Below are 25,776 nucleotides of genomic sequence, written 5' to 3'. Positions count from 1 at the left end.
GTATTTTATATTTCAAACAATATTCTTTCGCTGCACGTAGGCGCGATGAAACATAAATGAAATGTGAACATTTTTCATAAATATATTATTTGACGTCCCTCGTGCCTTTTTTTCTCGTAGCTCCGATTCTCATCGGTTCTCGCGTTAATGACGACGCGTCGGCGCGAGGAATATCCTCGAGAAAATCTATCGACACTGATTTTTTAATCAGCCTTTTATTTCTCTCTTTTTCCCGCCAATTTTTCGACGTGAAAATTTCATTCGCGTGACTCCTCTCGTCCTCCATCTCGAGAAAAGATCGCGTGCGTCTCCCGTTGCAAGGAGGGAAAGAGTCACGCGAGATAATTTCTCGATGCGGATTAATCGCGAGAGCGCCTGTGGAAAAAAACGTTCGAACATCGTTCAACGGCGGTTTTTTTCTCCCTTCCAATCGCTCGCCACCGTGCATTCACTTTCTCGCGCGCGTCCCAATGATGTATCGAAATAAAAGCCGGGCTCCCGAATCCTTAAATCAATCGTCAATTGCCCGTGGGCGTTCCCCAATGCTAATTCATCTTCGCGCGGGTAATTATGAGACGAAAAAAAGGACGGTCGCACGCGTCCGAAATCCTTTCATCGCCGAGCAACAAACTCGTTTCGATTTTTCGCTCCTTCCTCCCCCCTTGGCTCTCCCTGTTACTCCTCATTTACATCTTACACGACATCGCCGCTTTACGGAGAATTTGATTTATCGTCATTTGAATAAATGAAGAAACGATTCAATCGCTCCATGTTCCATCGAGTGTTCAATCAATTAAGCTTTCTTTCTCACCGCTCTGTTTTTCCTGGCCTTTTTACTCCTCGCATCTAATCGAATCGATTTTTTTTTCTAAATCTATCAAGTTCCCCCAACACATTCGTCCCGGCAGCGAATGAGTCGTCGCGGCCTTGAAAAAATTCGCGAATTCGTGAATTTTCAAAGCGTTAGAGAATTCGCTCGTCATGAACCCTGCTCGAATATAATGCCCACGAATCGCACAAGGCGATTCGTGGGCATTTTGACAAGTCGAAAGAAAGGTGCTTTATAACGGAGGTGTCACGAGAATAATCGTGAGACGGAACAATATATGGTGGACACACGAGGCGGACACTTGAATCCCGCCTCTCTCGTTCGCGTTGTAATCGTCAGGATAGAAATTTTCCTCCGTACGTGTGCGTGTGCGGGTTATTTATTGCGCGAAGCTGCGGCATAGGAGCGGAATTGCTCTTTCATATAGATATACCTGTGTACATATTTGCCTGGGAGATGACTAAACTTCTGTGAGGAAGAAAAGAAAATGAGGGTGCTGGGAGAGAGAGGAAAGACGTACAACGAATTTATCTGAAAATCATGGAAACGAAGGATAAAGCGAGTTGTGGTTTTGAGTGAGAGGAACGAAAAGGCGTAAACGGAGCGACGGGCGAGCCTCAATTGGAGGAAAAAGACACTCCTGCTCGCCGACAATCGATGAATAAACGAAATAAGAATGAGAAAGACACGTATTGGAATGCCCTGATGAATTGCCCCTCGCAGCATATCAGTTAATCGTAAACCTATCATTACTGTCGATACCGAACACTCGGACGATATATTTTCCCAACTTTCAATATCCCGCGGGTAATTAATCGTCGCCCCTCCCCCCCCTGGACCCCTCACTTCTTACGCTTCGCCAGCATCGGTTGATACATGAATCAGGTTTATATTGAATCGATATTTTCTCTTTAAACTCATCCCTGCGTGCGGCGATACAGATAGATGAGTTCGATACATCTCCTCGGTCGCCTTTTATCGTCATTCATTATTGACGCACATGGATATTTTTCGTAGTTAACTCTTTCGGATGGAATCAATGTTTTTGTTCATTCTTCACTGTGGAAAAACACGTTTTTACTCACGCTCCGTTGGGGTGCAATCGCCAGCAGTAATTGCAATTTAGTCTGGATAATCCGAAGGATCAAACATAATTACTCGTGATTATGGATAATTTTATAAAATTTGATAACGTTTATTGGTAAATTATGAAAAATGAAATTGTAAATGAAAATTATTGAAATAAATGATGAAAAAGTGGGATTCCACTAGATTTTCGTGTACTCAGTTTTCTGAAGATTCAACGAGTGCATAATGAATTTTGCGATCTTCGCAGTGACAATCGAGCGTTTTCATTCGATCGAACGCCACATTGCATTTGCATTGGAATTTGTACGACATGCAAATAAGCGGCCGGAAAATGCCCGGAAAAAAGTGCCGTCCCAGATCTGACGAACTGCCTCGAGCGAGTCTTTATTTCGAGAAGACTTTAATGGAGCTTCAGAGATCAGATCGAAGAATTTAGCCGCGCGAATCGACTTTACGACCTGCGACACACACGCGAGAGTTTAACGAGGTGACCACTTCGGACAAGATTTACTCGCCACCAGCGCATCAACCCGACACGAATGAATATATCAAACGCGAATTTGCTTTTCCTTGGAACTTTTATGCTACCTACGGGCTGTTCGAGCTCCGAGAGTCCCGAAAACTCAATATCCGGGAGTCGAAAGTTAGCGAGGAGGAATCGAATCAGCGGAAAAAGTGCTTTCTCGTTCCGATTTTGGTCAGAAAGTCTGTTAAAAACTTTCAGCAGCCCCGAGAAATCACCAATCTCATTATCGCCCCGAAAATTGAACCGGCGGAATTTTTACGATTCCATGAAACTCGTGTCCAAATTAAATTATTTCTCCAATCGTCGAAACGAAACTTCGATCGCAGCTCCTCGCTAGACGTTAAAGCCAACGAAGCTCATTGTAATTAGAGCCCAGAAGCACCGTACGGATAAATAAAAAATAACATTAAATGAAACACGAAATACAAAGAGAGAGAGCGTAAGTGCGTAGCCAGTTAATTATTGTTGTCCAGTCCGGAGTGCAACGCTCGAGAGAGTGTGGAAATAAGAGGAAAAAGAGAGTGTACGTAGAAGATGTATATAAAGAGAGAAAGAGAGAGGGGAATAGGGGGTGTAAATCGTGAGTAAATCAAGACGAAGTACGCGGTACGAAGAAGCGACGCTCATCTGTCTTCACTTATAGCGCAATGGCGAGTTGTTCAAGTCGCAGCTACCAGCGTTTAAAACGAGCGAATGCGGAGCGTGGTGCTTCTCTGCTCTCGAAGCGATTCTTCACTCGTTCTAAGGACATCTTCGATCTCTTCTCCTTATAATTTATATGTGCCCGGGAATATATATATACACACCGATAAACTCTTCCATATATGTTTATAGACTTATCAGATGTTCTCGCGTGCTTTGATTATAAATCGCGGAAGAGAGAAAGCTTCGAGCTAAGCCAATATCGCCCTTGGCACTTACACGTGTAAATCGTCCCACGCATTCATATACTCCACACGGGCGCTCATTCTTTATCGTTGTAATTCCCCTTACGATCGGTTTTGATGCACTGCTTATCCTCCAACACTTCTTAACCATTTTCTCTTCTTGTATCATTATATTTCCACGTGAGGAATTAATGACTCGAGTTTATCTTCCACATATATTCGTGCATTTCCTCCTCTCAACAATCAAAAATAACCAATTTTCCTCGAATTCATTTACATTTGTGCTCAACGATTTATCCGTCTTCGTCTTCTCGATCGAACATCAGCATTTTCAAGAGACTCGGTAGAGTCTCGGGACACGTGCATTGACAGCCCTGCGTCGTCTGCTGGCCCGTGGCTCTCGCCGAGACTAGCAGGTTTCTCTGAATAAAACGATTCGCGGTGGTGTGGGTAAAATTGGCATGTCGCTTCCTCGAATTATTTAATTTTTGATAAATTTCGTCGTTTCGTACTCGACTGTAGATGCACTTGAAAGAACTCATCAAAATATTTCTCATTTTCACCAAAAGCGAAGTTCCAAATGGCTGAATAACAACCATCCTTTTTACCCCTCTACTCTAAAACAACTCTGCTTCTAAAGTCTTAACTCCGAAATTCAAAACAACTCTACGTCCATATTCATGTATAACTATAATCATCACAGCTCTACTCGATAACAACTCCGCTCTTTAAGGCGGTTGGATCACGAAATCAAAATAATCAGAATGTGATAAAATTTGGTGATAACATTCTCTGGCATCAAGTATACAAATACAATTTTTTTCAACATTTTTTACCACGTCGTTATCGAATAATTGAGCGATAAGGAGGGTGGATAGCGACGATACAATGTTGCCATGCTAAACCATGTTAAATACATTAAAAATTTCAAAATTATAAGAATTTAATATAATTTGGTGAGCATATTCTTTAGTGCCAAATTTGACAATACAAATTTTTTTGAATTTTTCTTCTGTACAGTTATCGAGTAATTGATCACTAAAGTTCACGTGTATAAGCATAGCGTTTCTAGGTGTATACATTCCGGGCATAAGAAATCTGCTTTAATGCGTAATTATTCGATAACTAAGCAGAAGAAAATTTTGAAAAAAATTGTGTCCTCGCACTTGATGTTGTAGAACATTATCACCAAATTTGATAAATTTCTTATCATTTTGACGAATGTAGCCACCCTCCTTAAATCGAAGTTCTTATGCACGAGATGTATAACTGTATTTATGGAAACGCTATGCTTGTACACGTGAACTTTAATGTTCAATTACTCGAGAGCTGTGTAGTGGAAAAATCTAAAAAAATTTATATTGTCATATATTTTTAAAGAATGCATTTATCAAATTTTATGAAATTGTTATAATTTTGAAGTTTTTTATATTTTAACACGGTTTAGCATAGCAACATTGCATCGTCGCGATCGAACCTCCTTAAACATGTATTCAGAGGAGAACTGTTGTTGAATATATTTATTGAGAGTAGAATTGTTGACTTGCTGCGACACAACTCTTATAAATCTGCTCGATAACATTTCCACTGTAAAGATTTTTATTTCATGCGTGAATAACGGATTTAACGCGAACGGATTTACTCTTCAACGTGTCTAAGCGGAAACACAGATTGTTAACGACGAAAGAGGAAACATATTGCATTTTATTGATTTTGTAAATTTGAGGGTTTGGAGGAGCGTTGTTTTTGAGTAGAGCCGCAACGTTTCGATGCGACTTGATAAAAAGAAACACGTTTTCAAGCCAACTCTTTCGAACCAAAGTTGGAAATAAAAATTTTCCAGAAACTGTTATTTTCGATCATTATTGAGCAATGATCGAAAATAATGCGGAGTGGAATGAAAGAGCAACGATGGATTTGCGGGGGCACGTGCTCGCTAAAATTGGCTATAGAAGAAACGTTAATTTCTCATGATAAATCTCGATGCGCCTTTTCCCGCGCTAATTGCCGTGGCTCGTTGTGCGCAAAATAGCGGGACAAAGCGAGGAGCTCTCGAGCGCGCATGTGGACACAGAAGCTACGCAGCGTAAAACTTGCGTAAAACGTGTACGGACACACAGAGATATATATTCGCGTATGTGGAAGAAATGCGGAGATCTAAGAGCGTAACGCGATAATAGTACGGTGCTGGGATAACTCAGAAACTCTGAGATATTACAACCGAGCGATTCTCGCCAACTATCTCTTACCATATCTACCGTGTATACGTAATAGTCGAGTTTTCAAGTTCAAGTACCTCCCCCCACTCTCCCCGTCGCACATGCAGGAGAGCTCGTTAAACTAAGCTTCAGAAAAAATAGCGTTCTTATTAAGATTGTGGCTCGGAACTAATTGCAATCAATCAAAATGGCCAACGAGCTCACTTTCCTCGATGTTTTAATTAGTCCCGCAATTCCACGTCATCAATAACGCCAAACGTTCAACATCCTACTTCCCTTCTGCTGAACAGAAATGAGAAGAAATCATTCATCGACAAAAAGCATCTTCTTGGACAAAGATTTGGTCCTGGATTCAGCCATTATTTGTATGATTTTGAGTATGTATGATTTTATGATTTCGTGTGAGTTTTTTATTTGACTTTTTTTTGCATGATTTCGTATCGAGTTATCATAATTTTTTTTCTGATTCGTGGTTTCCGATTTCGTGATTTTCACGATTTTGCAGATTTTTATTATTTTAGATTTTGTGTGATTCGGCTTGATGTGTGAAACTCTACTTATGCTATAGTTCTTTTCTCCATTACTTATTTTATATTCTCCTTTTATATTGTATTTAGGTTTCTATAATTTTGTATGATTTCGTACGACTGCTTTTGTTTTATTATATTTTTACTTACGTTTTGTCTTATTTTTCATTTTATTTTACTTTACGTTGTTATGAGTCAGAGTTTTTAATTTAATTTCGTTAAATTTTTTTCGCAAATGGCTTAATTGCCAAAAAGTTGATACCGCGAGGCAAATATATCTTATCGAATCGAAAATCTCAAACTACTTCGTTGAGTTCGCGAAGAAACGAAAGTGGAAACAAGAGCCGTGGCTTCTCGAGCCAAAAATGCAGATTTAGACTCGATTCGAGCTCGAGCGCCCTTCATTCTTGTCGCGTCACCTCCTCCCTCGTTAGGCTCTTCTTCATTCAACATCTCTTTTTTGTCATTCTTTATAAAGCGTCTGTCACGGTAGAACGGAGAAGGGAAAGACATTCTGGGACAGAATCGAAACAGGAAAAAGACAAAGAGTTGAGAGCGAAAGGAGTCGCAACGAAAAATGTTAGGAGACGGTTTGATGCAGCCTTAAAACGAATGTCTGAGCACGCGACGAAGCCGAAAATGTTGAGTTCGCTCTTGAACCCGGTCGAACGAGCGTTGTTAGCGACGACCTTGAAATCCTCATTCGATAGAATATCAAAGATAGAAACCTGTCCGTGCATTTAAATCGCGTGTGTAAAATTGTTCGAGCTTTCGCACGCAATTAGCATTTGTGGCGAGGAGCCGGGCGGCCACTCGCCACAAACGCGTATCGCCAGATCCTCCGTTGTTCCCCCCGGGACGCCGGAGAGCTACCGGTCTTGGAAACCGCGGACCGCAAATGGGTAGAAAAATAAAAAGGGATTTTGAGGGGTTTCTCTCGGTGAGAAAATAGCGAGAAATCAGGCTGCAACGCTTATTTGAACAGTGGAAAGGAGGCGCTGCTGCTTTTTTTTTCATCGGACCTTTTTTCATCGCATCATCATCTTTGTGGTCCAGCCAACAATTCCGAGTAATTGGACACGCTTTTTTCCTTGTCGTTATTCCAATTTATGGATAGGAATTCATGCCTCCGTGTAATACAACATCTGAATTATTTGCTCGGAATGTTCATTCGGGCGTAAATCCGATGACGAATCATTCGATCCTATAAATATGCCTGCGCGTATGTCTTCATAAGAAATTGCACGTTGGCTAACCGCAAAAACATTCCGGGCAGAGGGCCTCCTTCGGATTTATCGTTTCCGGAGAATCACCTCGTCGGATTAACTCGGAATTTACAATCGTTGCGGATGAAACAATCGGCGAAATACATTTTTCTTTAATCGAATGTATTTACTCGGTTTTTTGAGGCATCGAAGCGGCAAAGTTGGAGCCAAACGAGGCAGTATTTTGGGAGCGGCGAGCTTCGATCGAAGCTCGATGAATTATTGCGTTTCATCGTACCCGCCGGTCGCCGGGGAGCATCGTTGATTTTTCAATCTCTCATATTCGTTGGCAGATGAAAATGACAATGAATTCGTTGAAAACGGATTTAAAAAGGATTCTCAATCGGGGGCTTGTGCATCTGAAAGCTCGCGTATTCGCGCAGGCCGCGAGGGACTCGACCTCGTTGCGCTCATTGCGTCAATTAACGAAACGAGCCGATATTAAGAGACTCCGCGTGAGCTCGAGAGAGCGCGCAACTTTGCTCGTGGAATAGAAAAACAAAAGGAGAGCGAGAGAGAAAGAGGGAGCCGGAATTGAACAAGTTCCGAGAAGAAATCGAGGAGAACGAGAGAGATGGAAAAAATGACTCGCGATTCATCCTCTCGAGGTCTGGGTCGGAACGATCTCGCCGAGGGAGGAGACCTGTTGCTTTTCTCGCCTTGTCACGAAGACATCAACCAGAGACTTTCATATAATTCATCGATCCAACACTTTTGCTATAATTTATTCCCTGAAATTTCTCCGACAAAGAAATTTCGTTCCAATTATTTAAAAAACCGTTTTTTTTGCTAAAAATACACCGAAAAATTTTATTGAAAAATCAATCATGTGCACGAATGAATAGTCCGCTGTAATAACAAGAATTTTGTCACTTCGGTCCGTGGTCTATTCGTGAAAATATACTGGTGAAATGACAAAATATTCGCCGTTATGGCAAACCATTTGGTCGTGCGAATGCAACTAAATAATTGATCTTGTCGCCAAAATTTTTTACTCAGTACATAATCAGCTCGACTCCTATGACAATTATTATCGTACTCGATTTTTATATTTATTGCAAAAACGATTATTGTTATAGCTCAATAAATGATCGATTTTATTAATAAACAATAATAATTAAGAGTGAATAAATAATAAATGAGCGTTTTGTTGAACGAACGGTTTTTTTAAACGATGGTCGTGCCATAAATAAGAAGAAACGAAGGGATTTTCGGAGGATAATAAATTTTCGAAAAATAGTTCAACGTCCATAAAAGGATTTGAGAATAGAAAGCAAAGAAAGAAACAAGGAATAAAGAATCGCAACAAAAGTATATATCTCGAGCCCTTCTATGCAATTATAGACGAGCTCGTCGGGATTACATTCGGAAGATTTATCATCGTATAAAAGTCTCGCTCCGAGATTCGAGCTGCGATAACGCGAATATTATAGTGTGGTCTCAATACATTATTCGACTAATACTAAGTAATCGTTCCAGCTTGTTAACTCGCGATACAACATCGGTAATAGCCCCGATGTGTATACCAGTCGTTCAATCATTTTATATCGCACCATAAATCGATTTCTTTCTATCGAACTCGAGTGTCGGATTCTCTTACCGAGTTCGATCACATGTTTGAACGACTTTTTAACTCGCGATTGCTCTGATATTTGTCGATAACTTTTTCGGTTGCTCGCACGAATCGGACTGTTTCGGTAGTTTTTTTGGGATCAATTGGTCGCCGGACTCAGCTCCGGATTTACGCTTATCTCGGCCCGAGTCTTCGATCGGATCGAGACCGAAAAAGTCGTCGCTTATAACGATAAAAAATAGAGTTTTCTGTCCCAGTGAAAATGGATCTTGTATCAATTAGTTGCCGAGGCCTTCACTCATATCTCGGCAACTGCATTAACATTCGTATTAAGACTAATCAGATTCGCTGAGTGCTCCACCAGGAATCGTTTACGAACGTTCGGTCTTCTTCGAGCGAGCGATTACCATCGAGCCTGAAGCAAAGAGTGATTTTTTTATCGCAGACTCAATTTTCACTGCACTTCGTTATCGCACTAATTCAATGCTCTTAATAATCTCAACGCGAACGAGTTCGCTACAAACTTGCTCGACATTTCCTTTCTCGACGAATCCACTGACGTCCGATGCCAAGAGTTCTGTACGAAGGTGTCCTCGATCGAGATTTTCAATAACGATCTTTTATCACACTCGAACGACTCCTCGGTAATAAAATTCGGTGTTCATTTCGCCTCGTTGATAAGGCAAAAAGGAGTGAAAAAAGCATTTGGAAAAGTTCGAAGCGAAAACGCGATTCAAACTCCTCCGCTGCTCCCTTCGGAAGGCGCATTTTTCCTCTACGTTTTCCAGGATCGAGCGAACTTTCCGCCTTTTTATAGTCCGCTTTTATAACAGCAATACAAAGAGGTCAGTCAGAATCGAGCGGTCGGGAAGCCGAGTGAGAAACAGCGAGAAAAAGAACGAAAAGGCGCTTCAGAAAGTTCGTCTTGAGAGTTCCGGAGGAGCAGCGATCTTTACGCACTACTTAGCGATTGTACTCGTCCGGAAAATTGAAAAAGTATGTGCGCAAAAGTGCGAGTTCGAAAGAGAAAACATGCGGTAGAAAAATGAGTGAAAAATCGTGCCGAGGCTCCTCACGGGATGAGCGAACTCGAAAGAGCTCGGAAATTCAAAAAATACGGAATAATTAACAGGAATTTTGAAATTGCGCGGCGAACGAGATTCCTCTGGGAATGGAAAAACGAAAAGAGCAGAAATTCTCCCCTACGAATTTCGTGCTTCCATTTTTTTCACGCAGTTCTCCTCCAGTTTCTGACTCATGGCCACACAATTCTCGTCGCAGTCCACAAAAGTTGTATACACACATGAATATATATATATAGAAACGTGTATAAATCGTAACAGGGCCACGACTCGAAATAACCGTGGCGTCGAGAGACTCCGAGATTGAACTGGATCGTTGAAAAAAGTGGAATGATCGTCGAACCCCTGGCCTTCCTCACGTGGCTTTTGGTTCGATCGAAAATCCAATTTTCCACAATTTTTGTCCTCTTTTCCGGAAAGTGTTGAACAAAACAAAAATACGCCAAGTATTAAAAAGGTAAATTTTGTAGGCAGAGCGAGTCAAGACTCATATCTTTACTCGAGATTGGTCGATTTCGATTGGCCATTGGTTGGAAATTTGTCGAATGAAAAAAAAATGACAGTCCCATGTGATAATGGGATTTATGCCCTTCCTGTTATGAAAAATTTTCTTTGCTGTGACATTGGCAAAAGGGTTGAACGCAGTTGTAAAAATGATGGGGTGCGATTTCACGATCGAAAATTTTCTTCCTACTTTCCGTTCCGCTTGCGAGGAATTCTCGGAACTAGAGCTCGAATCGACTAATAATTGACAGAAAATGGGACGTAATTTTCGCTCATTCGCGATCGATGGGGACGCGCGAACTATCATCAGAGACAAACGAACCGTTTGTCCAATGAGAAATTCGATTTTTGTTCACTCGCGTGGCCTTTCTCACGCGATTGTAATTCAGAGAGGATGCGACTCTCGATGCTTTTTGAATTGCGATTAAATTCTCGGTACTATAAAGCCCGCCATTGTTTTTCTTCGGGAAAAACAAATAGCGACGGGGATTGGAATTGTTTGTGGAACGAGCGCTCGCGCGCATTTCGAAGAAGTGAAAAAAATCATTGTGCGAAATGAAAAGGCGTGTGCGTGGGCATGCGCGTCAATAAATTCGTGAGAATCTATCGGCGAGGAAATGGCGATGGGAGATTCGGCGAGCGATGAAAATAACTCACTCGCGGTGTGTGCTCTCATAAGTTAATTCCAGACGAATTCGTTCCTTCCTATCGAAAGGCCGCGTCGAGGAACTTATATAAATCGATAGCCCAAACATTCCGAAAATATAATTCACCAAACGCATCGAAATTCGGCAGCATTTTTTCGATTTATCAAAACCCAAAGTCCGATTTCTAAAGACACGAAAAACTTCGTTTCAAGAACCTTCGGGATGAATTTCCAAAGGAATTCAAACCCTTTTTTCCAGAGGTGAATCTTCTCGGGGTCACGTTCGTATACACATTTTGGTGGAATTATAATTTTGGCTCGCATGACGACGCTCGCGGAGCTTGAATCGATCTTTTGTGCTGCGATGAATGCGGCTCGTGTAAGAATTAGAATTAGATGTGGGCTTATTATGCTTGCGGACTGAGGAGAAATTGCTCGCTTGTTCGCTCATCAAACGCTCGAGGAGACCCTCGGGAAATTATTGTTTCGGTATTTTATTTCACATAACAAACTGCATTGTGCATGAATTATTTGTCATTATTATTGAGCACGTGTGGGATATTTTGAGCGTTGTAAAATGTGTTTTTCTCGTTCTCACTGGACGTGAAAGAAGAGAATTTTCATGTGCTGGTAACGATAAAATTTAACGACGTTCATTAATTACGAGGATAAAGAAGTTTCGTTCCTACTCATTCCCACATTCGAATGTCCGCAGGTTTGTTTCTCTGGTCAGGAGACGCGGAAGGTCGCTTTCCGTTTTGTCTTTCGTTTCGTTCTCTTCGTGCCATTTCGTTTCGTGCGAAAAATGGAAAAATAAATACGCGTGCAAAGTGGATAATGATTCGCACTCGAGACGAATTAAAAATATCGAGTATGCTAATGACAAATACGACTTGATGAGTCATCGCCGTTCCTTGAGGAAGGCGCGAGTCTCCCGCAACATTCGGTGACGCGAATACGACCGAGGTGAAAGCTCTCTTCTCATTCTCTCCTCTTCGTTCCTCTCTCTTTCCTCAGCACTCTCCGTTTTTTCCGACTCGTTTGCATAACCGCCCACGCGCCTCTTTTGTCTCACCACTTACGAAAGAGCTACTACCTTCAGCCACGCGAATTACAAACGTGCAGAAAAAAAAATTACAAACTGTCACTTTGACACTTGGAACTCGTCGAGATAAATAAAAAATACTCCGAAGACTTTCGTCTCGGTTTCTACGCCCGAGAAATTCGCTCCAATTTGTTTTTTCCGGATTCGAGTATGGAAAGAGTGGAAAAGTAAAGATTTCTGCGTTGCAGAGTTCAGATTTTCACGAGAAACAAAGCTCCCCCCAATTTGTGCTCCGCCAAGTAAAAATCCGCAGGAAGGAACTTTTGTTCGATGTTTCCATTTTGCTGCAATTGTCTGACACTTTTTCGGACATTGCTCGACGCGCAGAAAAGTTGACGAAAACGTTAAAACTTTTGGAGATCCGAGGAGCTCACGTGCTTGGGTAACTTCCGGCGTAAAAACGAAACTGAAAAAGCACGACTTCCGTCGCTGTGTAGCTTCGGCTACCGGCTTGAATTAATGAACATTCTTCGCGCATCAATTTCTCCCTCTTTTTCTCGGGGTCGGGAGCGTTCGTTGGGCGCTCGAAAAGCACGTGACGATTTTTTAAATCGCCCACGAAGCCGTGGATCGTGTCGATGATAGGAACCGTTTTTTCTCGTTTTTTGTTGCTTTTGGTTCATCGTTTCTTTGACCACGTCGAGGAGCCATTTCTCTTGATCTTCCACAAAGTTCCGGCGATTTGTTCGAATAAAAAGCTGTTTTATCGCACATCACTTTCGATGTGGATTCCTCCGACTCCATTCCCTTTCCTCGCTTTTCATCCCAAAGTCAGTAATTTGATAACATTGCGACGGGCTTTGCCGCCGCATCCAGTGCTCGTGGCTCAGACACCGAATCCTCGAATTCCGAGAAAATATCGAGTCCACGTGCGTTGAAACAAGCGGAGAGAAATAAAAAGTGGGAGAGACTAGCCACGGAGTGGCATCTTCTCTCCAGCGGGCAAAACTTGCCCCTCTTCGAATTTTCGAGCGTACACAAGGAAGTTGTCGACCCACAAAAACAGACGAACATGCAAGCACACAAAGGACCCTTAATGTATCACAGATGCTGTTTAATCGACGCACTGGAGCTCACTTTTCATGCTTCATCAATCCTCTACGAGGAGGGATTCCAAAATTTTCCAACCTGACAGATCCAATGGCTCGCTACGACTGAAATGAAATTCGTGAAAAGCCGGTAAAAAAACTCACAGAAGTGTCATCGAATCATCATTTTTCATTCGTCCCTGCAATAGAATTTTCATGCAAATTTCATTTTCACCTTCATTTCTGCGGAAGAATAGAAGAAAAAATTCTTTCCATTTTCCCCTGTCCCGACAGTCCATCACTCGCTACACGGAGACAACGGATTCGTCTGTATAGTGAGGAATACATTATTTTTCAATAATTTTCACAGCATTTAACCACCGATTACAAACAGCACAGTATTTTTTGAATTTTCCCATTTTTCGTCCCTCGAATTCTAAACAACTTCATGTAAAAAACTATGCACGTCAGAAATATATTTCGTTTTCTTTTCGAGTGTTATCCATCGTGTCAGACTAGCACTTACTTATAAGTTGAAATTTATTGTAAATCACAAATTTGCACTGTCAGCAATTCTATGATAAATACACGAATATACACCGAATACATGTGACATTTTACCACACAAATAGTTTTTTTCAGGATTGCCCGAGCATACTTTACAATATAAACGTTTGAAGTGACTAAAAACATGTTTTACTATGCTTATAGAGAAAAAGAGTCTTGAGTATTTTGAATAAAAGTACTTTCCTCTAGAATTTTTGGCCTCGTTTTCTGCGTGTACGATTCCTGCCGTACAGGTGTGAAGAGAAAAGGGCGGGAATAGTTGCAGCAAGTGCTGGCACAAATTTGGGAATGTGTGGGTCAAACGTAAGCGGCGTATGCGCGGTGCGAATGAGAGCCGAAAAGCACTCACCGAGTCAGCGACGTCTGTACCCGCGTCTGCTCAGGAAACGGTCCATTACGCCGATCAGACGACGACGACGACGACGACGACGACGGAGACGACGTAGCAGCAAACACAAACTCTCTTTCTCTCTTGTCCTCGCGCATTCGGCTCTCGGATCGTGCGCGAAGGAGAAGCCACGAGAGACATGCCAAATACAAGCACTCGAAGTGACTTGTTAACACTCGAGCAACCTCCAAACAAGCTTGACCATCTCTCGTATTTCTCTTAACCTACCAATTCGTGAAATCTTTTAGCGAAATCGTATAAACACGAGAGTAATTTTCACTTTCGAAAACTTCACGATTGCCTTTCTTAATGACCCTCTTTTTTAAGAGGCCGAATATTTTTCTATTTTTCTCCAGCGACCGGTTCGTTAGAGTTTTTAGATAAATTATAGAGAATCTGAATTTCATTAAATTTGACAGTTTTACACTCGTTAATCAAATTCTCCGGTCACGAGCTCAACAACTATCTCTCGTAACATATTTTTTTCTCAATTTACCAATTCGATGTTTCCAAAAAATTATGCAAAAAACGATAAAAATCTCGATTTTTTTTAATAAAACGATTTTTGTACCAATTGGATTTTCTTCAATCGGTTTGTTTCAGGAGCACGCGGCTCGTTTTAATTTCACTCGGAGAATCGATTCCGTCGACGGGAGCATGTACGTTCGAAAAAATACGAGAAGGACCGAGACCTAATTTGATCCAGACATTCCCGGTTTTACAGTTTTTTTTCGTGTGGTAATTTTGTTTTTTTTTTCCTTTTGGTTCAACAGTGTCGCGGACCGTAGGACAGTCATCCTCGATTTTTTTCCATCGACAGATGTTTCGAGGAAGAGGATTCCCCGAAATTTCGGTACTCTCTTTACTATTCTCCCTCCACCCCAAGCCTTTTTTCTCTCTTGCCCTCTTTATGCTGTGGCGCCTCGGTCAATTAAAAATCATTCGCATTTGCAGGGATTCGGGCTATAAATCTTTGCGACGAACATAACAACTGTATTTGGTGAGGAAAAAAAACTAAAATACGAGAGTCAAGAATGGAAATATTAGTTTTGTTTCTTATTTAAAAAATTGAACGAGAAAATTATTTATTCTAAATGAACGAAAACAATGAATTAAGAATTTTTTTCTACGAATTGGATGGGAAAGAATTTTTGTTTTAAGTCTAAAATTCGTTACGCTAAAAAAATGTAAAATCGAACGTGATACATCTTCGTAATTTTGGCCCAATTTTTTAATCATAACGATAATTTGGATCCCGTTCGATTCGTACCTGGGCATCGTTCGTGCGAAAAGGAATGGAATCGTGTTAGAAAAAGCCTCGGGGATGTAACGAGAATAAATAGTTGTTGGATAGTCGCAAAGTAGTGCCATATCTACGCGTGGACAAAATATGAGTTCGCCATGAGGGGGAAAAGGTTATGGTTGGTTTGGGGCAGTTATACTACAATGGCAGTCCATGTTGGGAGTTGACTCGTTCGACGAGGCGCGTCGTGCGTGCGTGCGTTTAACGGAGTTACCGTAGTAGTGAAGTCTCGGCAGCAGGCTGTGACGAGCATAAGCAAAGACTTTTGGAAAACGTGCGTGGCCTTTCGTTGCATCGTGATGAAAAAAATGTCGTGCGTACATTTATATATATATTAGAGAGGCGACGATGCCGAGGCGCAAACGAGATTCGAATATTTTATCACTACCGTCCCCATATTTCTCTCCCCGCGATCAATTTCGTATTTCGAATCCGACGAAACCATTTCTCATTTTTATACATGCAATAAAGTAATCGAAAGGTGTAATGCCGGGCACCACGGATTTAAGGTAGTTCATGCACGGAACGATCTTCTTGAAAGTCTTGAAATTTACACAGCGTTTAAATGGGTAGTCGACTGACACGCATATCAAATTTTAAGGAGGGTGGATCGCGACGATACAATGTTGCCATGCTAAAGCATGTTAAAAATATTAAGAATTTTATAAAATTTGGTAAATTTATTCTTTAAAAATACATAAGACGATATAAATTTTTTTAGATTTTTCTACCACATAGCTCTCGAATAATTGAACACTAAAGTTCACGCGTATAAGCATAGAGTTTACATGCATACAGTTATACATCTCGTGCAAAAGAACCTCGATTTAACGCTCAATTATTCGATAACCACGTGGTAAAAAGATTTGAAAAAAATTGTATTTGTATACTTGATGTCAAAGAATGTTATCACCAAATTTGATCAAATTCTGATTATTTTGATTTTGTGTTCCACCCTCCTTAAAGGGTTCGTCTTATTGATTATTGAGATAAACGTGTTTAAATATGAAGAAAAATACACGGGGTTATAGGGACCATGCGTGAAATATCGTTTATCTTTCCTTATAACGAACGAACGCTTCTTAAGAAGTTTATAAAAAACAATTATCTTACTAGTAATAGAGAAATATCACGTTAAAGATTAAACGAAATTGGTAACGAGCACTCGTGTAACCTCACATTTGTTTATTTCAGCTTTTGTTTCTTCTTGGCTCGAGCCATTCCTGCCATAGCCTTCTGTCTTTTTATTAATACTTTTTTCTTTATCCGTTTCCCGTCGTGTGCAAAAAATGTATTTACCATTCAAATTAATAACTCTGACATTAATTTAAAGTGATTATATTTTGAATTAGGAATAAAAATAGATATAATTTAGACACTCATAAAATACGATCCTTCGGGCATGCTCTACCTTAAACTTGTCCGAACTCTTTCTTTTTTTTTTGTAATTTCGAAAGATCGCGATAGCGAGAAATCAGTCCGTTATTTTTCATTTTCTATGAATGTTTTATTGAGGAATTGCGACGGAAAAATAATTTTATTATCATCAAATTTAGGGAGTTTCTTACGAAATGTTTTATTCGAAAATTATAAAAAATAATTGCATCATCAGTGTTTTGAGAACTTGATTGATTTCTCGAAATGTAAAATTTGATAAAATGCAGCTCATTCAAGCCCCTGATACTCCGTTCTTTGGATCGGTTGTCGTTGCTCATTTTTTTTTATTGGTCTTACAGAGAATTTTGAGTGAAAAAAAGTTGAGTCTCATACGCTCAACTACAGCTCAAGTGTACCAGAGATAATTCACTATCTTTCCTTCCCTCAAGAAACCCCACCTTTTTTATCAACAGGCTCAAATACTCGAGATTCACAGGTATACGGGCGTGTATATTTAGCGCCCGTTATTTTCGTGCGTGAAGAAACGGTGCAGCATTTTTTTTACTTCGAAAAAAAGCCTCGAAAGGTACGACAAGATTATTTTTATCGGACACCAAAAGATAACGGATAATCGTTCGAAATATTCAAGTTCAAGACTCGTGGCTCGCACGAGAAACTCGTAAATACCAATTTTATTTCCATTATTTTTTCATTCATCGTCGCATCACATTCGGTGGAATAATGAATTTCTTTTGTTTCCAATATCCTAAGAAAGGAAGACAGTGAATGGGGAGATAAAGATTTATTGCGAGACGAATAATTATGGGAATTGTGGACACAACAAAAATTCGATCGTATTTTTCGAGGATATTTCCGGTTTTGTTCATCGGATAAGAAAGTTTGCCCTTGGCGTGGCCCTTGGAAAGGAAAATATTTGTCCAGGTTCGAGGGGAGTTGTCGTCGAGCGAAGACAAATTTTCGCGCCTTACGGTTCGTCTCTCCCTCAACTTTGAATACTCTGCGTAGTTAAGGGGAGTCCAGAGACACTTTTTTCCCTACGCATTAGAAACCAAGACGGAACAGAGCTGACGAAATAGGATCGTCGAGCAAATAGAGAGAAAAATAAATAAAAAGTAATAACAAAAAATGAATGGAAATTTCTTCCCTCTAAAAAAGAAAAACGCAATTTTTCCATTCTCATGTTCTGCGTAAGCGTTGAAATCAAGCATCTGGCTTTGGCGCGAGCCACAACAATCTCAAGATCGTCTCTCCTTCGGGGATACGAACTTGCAGTCGTTTCTGTAGTGCAACGCGCACGTGTTCTATAGTCTTGTTTATACGCTCCAAACTTGGCCCATATCGATGTATTTTGACTTAAAGTCCCTAAAACATTCCCTACTATTATCAACAACATTGAATTGTCATCAAAAAATTGTGAAAAAACACTTTCAATACTTCCGAGAAACGGAAACCGAATTTCGAACTTGACACGCAGCACTGTTTGAATAATATGAAACTTGCTTCCAAAAAATGTTTAAGGTAGATGGATGAATATTCGCTACCCAAGATTACGCAATGATATTTTTTGTAGGCAAAAATGAATACGTAATGGATAGATTTGCAAAATTTGAACGCTAGTTACCATGTAGTTCAGCAACAAATTAATTATTAAATATCGATTTTTCTCTGACACTTATCACTCCGACACGGGAAAACCGTACCCACATAAAAAGTTATTGAATTTTTTCTTTAATTATATCCAAAGTTTCGCAAAAAAAAATTGATCGTTGTATTTTGTGGATATTCAAAAATACATACAGTATTTTATTTTTTGAACGTTATCGTTGAAAATCGGCTAAAATATTTAAAAATATCTGATGAGAAATCATTCAGATTACACGACAACTGGGTTGGTAACGTTTGGCAACGCTGCATTCGATATATGTTCACACGTGACGTCGGTTCGACCTTTTGGTCAGATTTTGTCGTTCACCACGTTTTTTGTCAGTTATTACAAAACAACCATTTTCATCCCGATAAACTTTTTGTCGTTAATTTTTTCATTTTCCTCCGCTGCAATACTACTTTGGACAGTAAACTCACTTCATAACTTATAAAATTTGTAAAGAAAACTGACAGCGTGACATCAACAGCAGCGTAACTGTTGCACCAGGCTAGTCACAATGAACTCCTCAAACGCTTTTTTTAATAATAAAATCGTATAAAAATGATGGTTTTCTACCAATTATATTTCTAAAAGAGCACGTATAGCTGTCAAATCTCTGAATCAATCATCCAATGCACTTGTTTCGTTGTCCTGCCACTGATTCTCCTTTTACATAAAATTTGGAATTCCAACTTCGTTTCAAGTGTCACGAATGCGCCAACATTGAAAGTGTTTATTACGCGAAGATCTGTGCGCGCCCAAGATGCGAAAAAACGTCAGAGTTATTTTTCTCATGACTTACGATCCCTTTGTTCGGTACAACTCAGATGCTACGCTATACTGGATCACAATGTATATTTACATTTGCATTTACATTCAACGTATATATAGATAAATGTGTGTTTGTAAATGTGAGATGAAGCGTGGGGGCGTTATTAGTGATATATCTGTCTTCTCGGCTCTATGACGCGAATATACAAGGCGATTTCTCATATTCTTCCTTTTTTTCTTATTCAACATTCGAAGCTAAGGCTGTGACGGAGAAAAGTAGTTGAGGAAGAGGCACAAAAAAGCAGAGAAAAACGGATAGTCTCCTGGGACCAGTTTCTGTGGTCAAGAAACTCTCGATGCTGTCTCATCTCGATCCCTCCCTCTCTTTTTATTTCTCTTCCTCCCTCTATTCCTCTCGCGATATTACGTCGAGCAAAGCTCGGGAGATTCCGGCGAGGAGAGAACCGCGCATCTTGAATCGCTCGCTAAGTGGCGAGCCAACTCATTTCAATCGAACTGCAAACACTCTCGTACTAAAACCTTTCAAGAAATCCCATTTCTACTCCTTTTATCTCGATCCCTATTTGTTTGATTATTATTTTTCGCGAGTTTTATTCGATCTGACATTATCCCAATATTAATCCCCGGATGATTTGGTCACAGCTCTTTTACAATGGTATGATTATCCTCAATATCCTCTTCTATTCACTATTTTGTTAAAAAACAAATTTCATTTGTCTCCGATATTTCGAAGAGCCGGCTGTCCAAATTCAACTTGAAGTAACGAACCAATCAAAATCGCAAAAAAGTGGTGACGCTTTCGAGGACTAGTATTTAAGAAATTAAGGCCAAAATGAGCTGAACTCGAACTAGATACTTTTATAACGATTTAACAAAATAAATTTAAGAAGTTACGAATTCGAGGTTTCATTGCCTCGAGACAAATCGTTACAAATTCTCGCCAAATTCTCGAAAGGTACATTGACAGCTCTGTAGTCTGCTAGCTTGAAGCCCGCTGCGTCCATACTATCTCGAAATGAAGCAATTTGCGGTTCGGTGGTTGAACAATTGAGAAGAATTTTTCAGCGCGTAAGTAGATCCGCCGAATCCATTGTTTCTTCCTTCCCTCGACATTTTTAGTTCAGTTGAGTGTTTGTTTACGAAATCAACCGGAAACTCACGTAGGGTCGTTTGTTCTTTCGGACCACCCACGCTCGCGAACGTACGTCGATATCCTGCGGAGGGAAAGAAAGTTGAATGCGTGGAGAGGAAAGTTTCATGTTTTTTTCTTCCTTTGAAAAAAGTCCCCGGGGATCGTAAACGTATATATGGGCTTTTCTGAGCCTAAGCCGGTTACACAAAGGGCGGAGTTGACACCCTTCCATCCTCCCCGGAGACTTTTTTCTCGTTTCGGTCTTGCTCCTTTTCTTTTTCAAAACCGGATCAATATTTTCATACGATTATTTTTAATCGTACAAGAACATGTTTTTTAATGGTTAACGTTAAGAATATATTTCGATTTTTCATATAAAAATGAATGATTCTCTTGTACATTCAATGAAGTTTGACAGGGCGTAAGGAAATTTAGGAAAAAAATTGAATTCTTTGATATTGAAAAGTGCAATGTTCGCGGGAGGAAATCATTTCGCTTGTTAAACACGAAAACTTCTCTTTCTTCTTTACGATCTTCGATGACTTTCCTCACGGATGAGCTTCTTTTTCACGTATTCCGAGCTGCCAAATATTCCGATCCCGCGGTCCAATCCAGGCGGTGGGACACTTCGGGTTCCCATAAAGCGTTTCTTACTTTTACATACTGTCAATTCATCTCACTCATTCTCGCGCTCGCTCGCGCATTCGTTCACGCGAGCTTCGAGATTTATATGTGAACGTCACTCGTTCTATGAGGGACGCGAGGGCGACGACTCTTGAGAAAGAATCTCCGGAACTCTCGGATCGTGTCGATTCCAGCATTATTTTTTTATACCCAGAACTTCCATGTGTTTTGCTGCAATAAAAAATGAATTTTTCAAAAAAAAAAACGTCTTAAAAAAGAAACCAATTTTCGATGACGGAAAGATTCACACGATCGTTTTTTGCCCCACAATTTTTCAACTGCTTAATTAACCCGGCAGGTCCAACCGGAGCGCTCATTATTTTTCGCCGTCTCGTCAATCGTTTGAAGATTTCAAACTTCTTCATATTCACCTGAAAAAAAAAAAAAAAAAAAAAAAATCACATTTTTTTAAACCTCAAACGAGAAGAGGCGACATTGCAACAAAAATCGAAAAACAAATCAAACGAATGTTACTTCCCGGAAAAAATAATAGTTCCTAATGGCATTTCAGAGGAGATTCGTTCCGAAACAATCTTCGTTAAAATCTTGGACTATTCGTGGTGTCTGTGATCAAGAATGACGTGTTCGTAACGAGGTTTATCCCGGTTAAAATCCACCGATAAAACAGATAATTATCTCAGCTCATTAACACCGCTGTGCTCTCGGTTGGAAGCCGCAACCGTACAATTTTCTTATTTTTCCCCGTTTTTTATATCCACCAAACATTTCTTGTATTCTGACAACATCGTATGCAAGTCCTGGCACATTTGATCCCGGTTAAAGGCTGCCGACTTTTCGGCTTATGGAGCCACACCAAAAGGATTCTCGTGTACATGGTTTTCGTTACAGAAACATCGCCAGGCCGAACGTGAGAGCGAAAGAAGGAGACAAAAATGAAAAGGGATGTTCTACAAAGCCACAGGCCATGTGTGTTTCTCTATAATATCCCCAATTCGAATTCTCTAAACCTTTTTTTATATTTCAAAACACTATAAATTCTTGAAGAAAACTGCGCGCCCCGTTTATTTCATATTTCAAAACAAAGTCCCAAAGTTCGGTTTTTCTGTTTTGACCAAACGGGTGGATGAAAAAAAACAGTATCGAACGTTTTCTCCATTTTTTTCGTCGTCGACACTAATGATGTTTTCAACATTGCCCAAAAATATATTCAGTAATAACAGCGTGATGCCGACGAGAAGAGAATGTTTTAGAAATAAAAAAATATATATTTTCTAACTTTTTTCGAAGCACTGTCGACGCAAGGTAAGTCTGTTGCGAGCGTAACTTCACGGCGCTGTAATCGAATTATTGGTTAAGGGATATCTCGTTAGGGTATCAACACCCGTAGAGATACGACGTGCGCGAAAAGTCTGATTCTCGTTATGCTCATCGTAGCGATTTAATTTTCAAGACGTTCATTCGTCACGGTAGGCTGAGCTCGACAAAGTTGTTTTTATCTTTTTATTTTATTCGATTTTTTTCTTTTTTTTTTTTTTTTCAATTTTTTTTATTTTCCCCAGAGCGAGCAACTCGGACGCTAATTCTTCAGGGCGTAATTTATTCGAGGCTAAGATACAGCCGTGTCCGTACGATGAAATGGTACGAGGCGTAATTGCGTATCGAACCGGAAACGCGGCGAGCTCCGACGATTCTCTTCCTATTCGTACCAGCCTCGAGAATATTTCACATTTATATACGGATATATGTATTGTATATGTATGTATGTATAAAAACGTATAAATGTACAAGACGTGTGCAGTTTATTCTACAAACATCCCCAGTCTCGATTCACGTACGTCCGCTCTGAGATTACATAATGCATTCCGTATCCTGCACTCCGAAGAATTCTAATGGATCTAATATGTGGATCTGATGATGATCCTTTACACGCAGATATATACAAACTTGACGCAAATCAAGAGCTCAGCGGGACGTAACTCTTCGAGATCATCTCGATGGCCTTTCCTCTTCTTCTTTTCATTCAGCATCGTTCCAATATTTGAAATATGAAAATCAAATATATGTCATAGATTTTCGGTTGTTTTACTTCTCAATTCATGCGAATCTAATGGAAATCGAAAATTCCAACTTTAAGAGTTGAAATTTGGAAATATAAGCTAGAAATATACAGAGTGCATCTGTTCTATCGTCTAGTTGTCGAGAAAACAATTAACGGGAATCACATTTTTTGAAGGGTTATGCACAGGCTCTTATGACAGCAGGTACACTTCCTGTGCGACTATTTGGATTTAAGATGATGGATCAGTCGGTAATCACAACCGTGAGTGCGAGAGAGATAGCTGCAAATTTTGAAAAGAAAATTTTTCCACAACGTTCGTCTGATCGAAAAAATAAAAATGTCATCGGATTTTTGCGATCGTGCTGGGTACGATGACATTTTTATTATTTTAATCGGACGAACGATGTCAAAGAGTTTCAATTTCAAAAATTCGAGGTGTGATTGCCGACTGATCCATCATCTTAAGGAGGGTGGCTAGCGACGATACAATGTTGCCATGCTAAACCATGTTAAATACATTGAAAATTTTAAAATGATAAGAATTTAAGGAGTTTCGGTACAGGCAATACAATGTTGCCATGCTAAACCATGCTAAAAACATAAAAAATTTCAAAAAGTTTAGAATTTTATAAAATTTGGTGAACATATTCTTTAGTGCCAAATTTGGCAATACCAATTTTTTAAGATTTTTCTTCTACACAGTTATCGAGTAATTGATCACTAAAGTTCACGTGTATAAGCATAGCGTTTCCAGGTATACATTCCGGGCATAAGAAATCTGCTTTAATGCGTAATTACTCGATAACTAAGCAGAAGAAAATTCTGAAAAAATGGTGTTTTTGCATTTGATGTTGAAGAACATTATCACCAAATTTGATAAATTTCTTATCATTTTGACGAATGTAGCCAGCCTCCATAATGAAACGGGATCTTCCCAACTTTAAAGAATCAAAAACGAGAATAAGAAAATATCATGTTTTTGCATATGAATTGAGAAAGCCTTGTTACCGGTGAAAATCACTTGGGAATGGAAAAAGAAAAACAATTATTTGAGGTTAACGAGTAATAACGACACAAACGATGGACGGTTTGACAACACCATGAGCCAGATGGTTTAAAAAATAGATATGCGTACGCATATAAATCGAAAATGGCTGTTGTCACGTTTTGTTTGACGATTTAAGTACGAAAGTATTTTAACCGCTATCATTATATTAAAAATTTACCAATCTCAACAAGTAAGTTACACATTATTTTAATAATTGTGAGAATAAATGTTAATCGTTTCTTTGATCATGAAAAGATCAAAAAAGTTGTCGCTTTTTGAATCACGAGTAACTCTTGATCTTCCTTAATCAGTACTTGCCCACTGAAATTCATAAGTGAACAGAAGCCATCGATTGAAGAATCAAATTCTTGACAAATACTAATTTCCCATTGCTGTCAACTCTTGGAAAGTATTTCGAAACCGCAATATTCTTGTTACTGATTCTCGACTATTTTGCTATTGATAAAAGTCTTTTTCAGCCCTAAAATAAAAAGATTTGACCCATAAATCAAATCTTGTCTATAAGCAACAAATGGATGAAAATCATCGATAAAAAAATCGAATTTTTCATATTTTATAACCGCAAAATAAGTTCGAAGTTACAATTTTGTCTGGTTTTTGTTCACTTCGAACAATCATCATTCTCGAATAAATTATTTCGAGGAGAGATAACGATTCGGTAGTTTAATAGAAAAAAAGAAATAAATATGGCGTCAAAGTAGATGCGAAAGTTTATGCTAAACGAGAGGACTCGAGGGTGGTCCTATCGTCTCCAAAATATACATATGGGACCGAGAATATGATGTTTCGCTATAGCACGACTCGCGTCGTGAAAAAACCATTATTTATACGCACACGCACGTTCTACACAGGTATTAGATAGCCCCGAGATTTTTCTACGATATTCCACGACTCGTGTTCAGCTCGCCCACGCTTTCGTCGTCCGTTGCTCTAAAAAATTCAAGCGACTGTGTCCGGAGGATCGTGAATACCCGAAAACGTACATCGTCTCATCCCCCGGGGGTTTTTTCTCGATAAAAAAAAATAACCCGCTACAATTCAATGCTGAGAATCGAAAGTTCTGTTAAAGTTTTTCCTGCAACGTTTTTCGGGTCCCCTTTTACCGGGTGAGCTACGATGCAACAGGTGCTGAGGATTTAGGCCTGTCGAGACATTTTTTCGAATCCTTTTCTCGAGTCTCGTCTCAGCTGCATGGGTTTCGGGTTTATTTATATATTTATATATTCTCGACGAACCTGTCGATTCATAATTTTTAAATCTTTCTCGTACTCTGCGAGAAGGGTGTGTGTGTTTTCTACCGAACCGAACGTGCATCCGAATCTTTCGAGACGAGAGCTTCGAATTGACTTAAATTTTCAAAACAGAACGTCCCCAAGGGAAATAAAAAGTGTGACGAAGCGACAAAACGATAAGATAGCATTTGATCCTGTCAAAATCAGCTGCCGAAGTTAACAAACTTTTGTTCCTTTTGCCACGAAAGTTATTAAAATTCGTTTTT

At 39.8% G+C, this 25,776-nt stretch overlaps 1 protein-coding gene across 5 annotated transcripts in view; it reads left to right on the top strand.

The window, feature by feature from the left end:
* Positions 1–25,776, top strand: part of LOC122407684 (fibroblast growth factor receptor homolog 1-like) — a 56,980-nt gene that overhangs the window by 16,554 nt on the left and 14,650 nt on the right. The window lies entirely within an intron of this gene.

The sequence above is a fragment of the Venturia canescens genome, chromosome 3, assembly GCF_019457755.1.
Source record: "Venturia canescens isolate UGA chromosome 3, ASM1945775v1, whole genome shotgun sequence".
NCBI classification, from domain to species: domain Eukaryota; kingdom Metazoa; phylum Arthropoda; class Insecta; order Hymenoptera; family Ichneumonidae; genus Venturia; species Venturia canescens.
This window is presented reverse-complemented; position numbering and strand designations above follow the sequence as displayed.